This window comes from Octopus bimaculoides, chromosome 7 (assembly GCF_001194135.2).
Source record: "Octopus bimaculoides isolate UCB-OBI-ISO-001 chromosome 7, ASM119413v2, whole genome shotgun sequence".
NCBI lineage: Eukaryota > Metazoa > Mollusca > Cephalopoda > Octopoda > Octopodidae > Octopus > Octopus bimaculoides.
The window spans coordinates 110,149,455-110,155,412 of NC_068987.1; the positions used below are offsets into that span (position 1 = coordinate 110,149,455).

Genomic DNA, 5,958 nt, shown 5'->3' on the forward strand with positions numbered 1-5,958 from the left:
TTGTAAGCCTAGTACTTATTCTATCGGTCTCTTTTGCTGAACCGCTAGTTTACAGGGACGTAAACACACCAGCATCGGTTGTCAAGCGATGTTGGGGGAACAAACACACACACGCAAACATACACACACACACACACATATATATATATACATATATACGACGGGCTTCTTTCAGTTTCCGTCTACCAAATTCACTCACAAGGCTTTGGTCGGCCCAAGGCTATAGAAGAAGACACTTGCCCAAGGTGCCATGCAGTGGGACTGAACCCGGAACCATGTGGTTGGTAAGCAAGCTACTTACCACACAGCCACTCCTATGCTTATTTATTATTTTGTTGTGTAGACACCTGAAAATCTTATAAAGATCCTCAGGGGCCATATGGACCATGGTTGAGAACCACTGTGTTATAGGAACAAGGCTGGAAATTTTATAGGAAGGAGCTTGTTGATTACATGGACCTGGGTGCTTGACTGTTACTTAATTCATTAACCTCAAAAGACAAAAAGGCAAAGTTGACCTCGATGGAATTTGAACTCAGAACAGGAAGCATTTTTTCTGGCATGTTAACCAATCTGCCAGCTCATCACCTTAACACTAACAACAACAACAATCCTTTCTAGTGGAAGCACAAGACCTCAAATTTGTGGGGGTTATAGTTGATTATATCAACCCCAGTGTTCCCCTCGTTCTTAATTTATCGACCCCGAAAGGATGAAAGGAAAAGTTGACCTTGGTGGAATTTGAACTCAGACCGTAAAGACAGTCAAACCAACAACAACAATAATAATAATAATCCTTTCTACTATAGGCACAAGGCCTGAAATTTTTAGGGAAGGGGCTACTTGATTATATTGACCTCAGTGCTTGACCCTGAAAGGATTAAAGACAAAGTCGGCTTTGGTAGAATTTGAACTCAATAAATAAAGCTGTTTGTTTAGCATGCTCACCAACGACAACAACAATCCTTTCTACAACAGGCACAAGGCCTGAAATTTGGAGGAGGAGATGAGTTGATTACATCAACTCCAGAGTTATTTCATCGACTCCGAAAGGATGAAAGGCAAAGTCGACCCCGGCGGAATTTGAACTCAGAACGTAGCAATGGGAGAAATAACGCTTAATATTTTGTCCAGCGTGCTAACAATTCTACCAGCTTGCCGCCTTAACAACAGCAATAATAATAATAATAATAATAATAATAATAATAATAATAATAATAACAATATCAATAATAATAAATGATCCAAGCAGGTGATATCCATGAATTAGCCACACTTGTTAATTAATTTCTTCACACCAACAGCTATCTATCTCCACATAGCTTGGAACATTCATATCTATGTATACACATTGATAAAATATTCCAATGATTGCTTTAATAACACAGACAGGCAGGTGTGAAGTGTGATTGTCTTCAGGTAAACAGAGACACAGGCAGACTGGCAGGCAGACATACAGGCTTGTTGCACATATTTATCAGTTATCAGACATTCCAGTTTAGTTTGTAACGAAGAAGATTTAGCTGGAGAAGTAGTGCCAAACTGAACAGTTGGTCTGTTATATATCATCATCATCATCATCATCGTCGTCGTTTAACGTCTGCTTTCCATGCTGGCATGGGTTAGATGGTTTGACTGGGGACTGGTGAACCAGATGGCTGCACCATGCTACAATCTGATCTGGCAGAGTTTCTACAGCTGGATGCCCTTCCTAACACCAATCACTCCGAGAGTGTAGTGGGTGCTTTCTACGTGCCACCGGCAGAATCGTTAGCAGACTGGGCGAAATGCTTAGCCGTATTTCATCTGTCTACGTTCTGAGTTCAAATCCCATCAAGGTCGACTTCGCCTTTCACCCTTTCGGTTAAGTATCAGCTGTGTACCGAGGTTGATTCAATTGACTGGGCCCTTCCCACAAAATTTCAGGCCTTGTGCCTAGAGTCATCATCATCAATTAAGGTCCATTTTCCATGCTGGCATGGGTTGGACAGTTTGACTGAGGTCTGGAGAGCCAGTGGCTGCATCAGGCTCCAATGTGGTCTGGTAGAGTTTTTACAGCTGGATGCCCTTCCTAACGCCAACCACTCTGAGAGTGTAGGGGGTGCTTTTGACGTGCCACTGGCGCAGGAACCAGAGTAGAAAAGAATGTTCTACTAGCCATTGCTCATCGTCTCATTTTAAACAAATTTATGTGAGGGTGGTAGTGGTGGGTAGGGAGAGAGTAAAAGTGTAGATATTTAAGAGGAAAGGAGAACAGAATGGAAAAGGGGTTATTGAGAAAGGGAGAGACAGAGTAGTAAGGACAGGTGTGGTGGTGGTAGGGGGGAGTGATCCAGTGCTGCCCCACATTTTAAAAGGGAATATGGGGGCGGGGGAGCAAGGTGTGAGAGGAAGGGAACATGAAAGAGAGGGACAGACGAGAGACACAAGGATCTGTAGAGAGTGACTGAAGGGAAGCGAGGTGTGGGATGGTGAGGGGGTGTCAAGTTCAATTCCTGGTGATGCATTGTGTCCTTGAGCAAGACACTTTATTTCGCATTGCTCCAGTCCACTCAGCTGGCAAAAATGTGTATCCTTTCTAAAGATCATAAAAGATAATTTGAAGGAGGTTTGGCTGCTATTTCTAGTATGTTGAACAACCACTTAACAGATTGTATCCTTTCTAAAGAGAGAAGCAGAAAGTGAATGCCATGAGAGCAGTGAAAAAATTATAGGCTGGAGGGTAACCCTGTGTGTGTGTGAAAAGAAAGGAAGAAAGAAAGATAGATAATTAGACTGATAGATGGATAGATAGATACATAGAGAGACAAACAAACAGATAGACAGACAGACAGACAGACATACATATAAATAGATAGTATTAATAAAAATACAGAAAACATATGTGGTATTTTAAGCTTTATAAAGCACATACGTGTTTTGGCAAACTAACTACCAGTATTACATAATTGCTTGTTGAGACATAACACTGCTGCATTCAGTTCATCCGCAATGTTTAACAAGATAATAATAATATATACATACACCGACTCATATATATATATATATATATATATACTAATGAACATACATAACATAACTATAATATCTATATACATCCAGTAGTAAATGTATAAGACAATTTTTAAAAATTTTATGCAGCTTCAGCCTTGCACCTTTTGTTTATGAAATAACTCCGTTTTGCTTAATGTAAACTACAAGGCTATATAAATCAGTATATTTCAAAGAATTTCACTTTTGCTGCTTGCTGACAAAGGAAACATTTGTATTTGTATGTATTATGCTATAGAGTATGTGTGTGTGTGTTTTTTGTATATATGTGTCTACCAGAAACATAATTATGTCCAGGAAAAAATATACATACATCCATGTATATTTTAATATCTAAACGTTGATTAATTTTCAGATGTCATTTTGTTTACATTATACTATTTTATTATATTATGTTATGTTATCTCTGAATTGTTCTAAGTCTATTGATCCTTCTCAAAGACTTTCGCACAAATGCACACTGTTGTATTAGAGAAATAAATATTTTGTTATCCTCATATTTTATACATGTGTGTGTGTGTGTGTGTGTGTGTGTTTGCATTTTCAAATGTTTATACACAAACATTAAATAACTGGTATATGCATACACACACACCTGTATATGTATCACTGTGCATGTGTTCATATATGTACGTATACCTATATATATATATGTATATACCTATATATATATGTGTATATATATATATATATATATATATATATATATATATATATATATATATATATATATTTATTTGTGTGTGTATGTATGTGCAGATACACAGACACAAGTGCATACGCATACTTGTAAAAATTATATGCATTCATATATTGAATTATATCTTCATGAACATGTGCATCTGTTTTGCTTTGTTTTTCTCTACGCATACACCTATTAGCATTCAAACACAGACAATAAGAGCATGCACACACACACACACACACACACGCACACGCACACATCCTGGTTGTCATCATCATCATCTGCAGCATCTGTAGCATCTATATAGAGCAAGACAAATATTCACAAGCAATCATAACTTGTTCTAACTGGCAACATAATTTCCCCTGTTGAACTTTTCGTTCCTGCAATTACATTCCTATTTTCAAAAAGCTGGTAGATTAAAGATTGCAGACAATAACAGAACATCAGCGCAGATGGCATTAGTGTACCTAGTCAGATACGAAGTAGTTCTGGGTTCAAACCCTTCTAAAGCTGACTCTCTTTTTCAAAATTCAAGTTGTTGTTGTTGATGTTGTTATTGTCATTGCTGTTGTTTCACCCACGTCCGTACTGATCATGAGAGCCCTCCAAAAGTGGGGGCACTTTGGGGTCTATTGTATAAGCCTATACAGGACTGGGTGATCCGGAGTTGGGAGCTGGAACGTCAACGGATGCTCCATGGAATGGCACACGCTCCAGCCGTTCTGCTCTGGCTGTGATGGGATTTGTCTTTCATTCAGGCACAGTGCAGCTGGGACTACATTATTCAGTGTGTTATTTTCTTAAACACAGCATGGTTACCTTCACAACCACAAAGTCTCAGGTTCAATTCCTCTACTTGAGATCTTGGGCCTTGTAAAAGAAAGGGTGTGGGTGGAAAGCAAGTGTAAAGCCTGTACGAGAGATTGCATTTGTAATGTGAAGAAGCTCCAGTCTTGCCACACACTCTTATCATGTTGATTCCATTGGAGGATTATGTAGACAGTACATGTGTCTGCGGAAGACCAGCCAGCCCTGACCATCCCTCCACTGGATCCTTTCTAAAGATCATAGAAAGTAATTTCTATGACCACTTGGTTTGTCTGTCGATGAAGAGAGTCTGGCTATCCACACGAACTGATGCGGATTGCAGGACTCAGTGAACACTGACTCTTCGAATGCACATTGTGGCCGTGGAGTCCCATCGTCCCAGGGCCCCGTCCGGTTGAGAGGTCTTTTTATCTTTTGTGTAAAGGTGTGTGGCTATGTGGTTAGGGTATTTCGCTTGTGATCATAAGGTTGTGAGTTCAATTCCAGGTGATGCATTGTATCCTTGAGCAAGACACTTTATTTCGCATTGCTCCAGTCCACTCAGCTGGCAAAAATGTGTATCCTTTCTAAAGATCATAAAAGATAATTTGAAGGAGGTTTGGCTGCTATTTCTAGTATGTTGAACAACCACTTAAGAGATTGTATCCTTTCTAAAGATCATAGAAGATGAAGGAGATTTGGCTGCTATTTCTAGTTTATTCGCTATTTCTAATACGTTGAACAACCACTTAAGAGAGTGTATCCTTTCTAAAGATCGTAGAAGGTAATTTGAAGGAGACTTGGCTGCTATGTCTAGCATATCGAAAGACCACTTAAGAGAGCAGGCTTTTTTCTGAGGGTCATAGAATGTAATTTAAAAGAAATTTGGCTGCTATTTCTAGCATGTCTAACGACTACTTAAGCAGGTCCCCACCTGGCTTCTAGTAACGATGGTAGTACTATTAGCTGCTACAAAATAGCAGTGAATCACTTTGATTAGTGTCTGAAGGATCAGCAATTCGTTGCTCATTATCTACCAATGCAGCATCACATCTTATCCTGTTGTCATCAACTGCACTTTATTGCATTTCACTGCACTCAATGCAGCACCACATGGTCCTGCTAACCTAACTTTTTCTTGAAATCATTTGTACACAGAGGGGTGGACGATTTTTTTTTTTTTTTTTTGCAGAATTAAGGGCAATACCATATTGTGGTGAGTCACCTTGTGTCTCTTGTTCCATTGTCACAAAGTAAGTGAGTGAGAGGGGAGAGAGAGAGAGAGGGGGGTGGGGAAGAGAGAGAGACAATAGTTCAAAGTAATAACAATGAATGGTGGAGGAACAATAATGACTGGTATTCAGGGAGGAAATTGTTTTCTCGTTATATTTGTAAGGGAATATCCATCTTAG

General features: G+C 39.3%; 1 protein-coding gene across 2 annotated transcripts in view; it reads right to left on the reverse strand.

The window, feature by feature from the left end:
- LOC106879962 (protein dachsous) overlaps positions 1 to 5,958 on the reverse strand; it is a 441,440-nt gene that overhangs the window by 183,090 nt on the left and 252,392 nt on the right. The window lies entirely within an intron of this gene.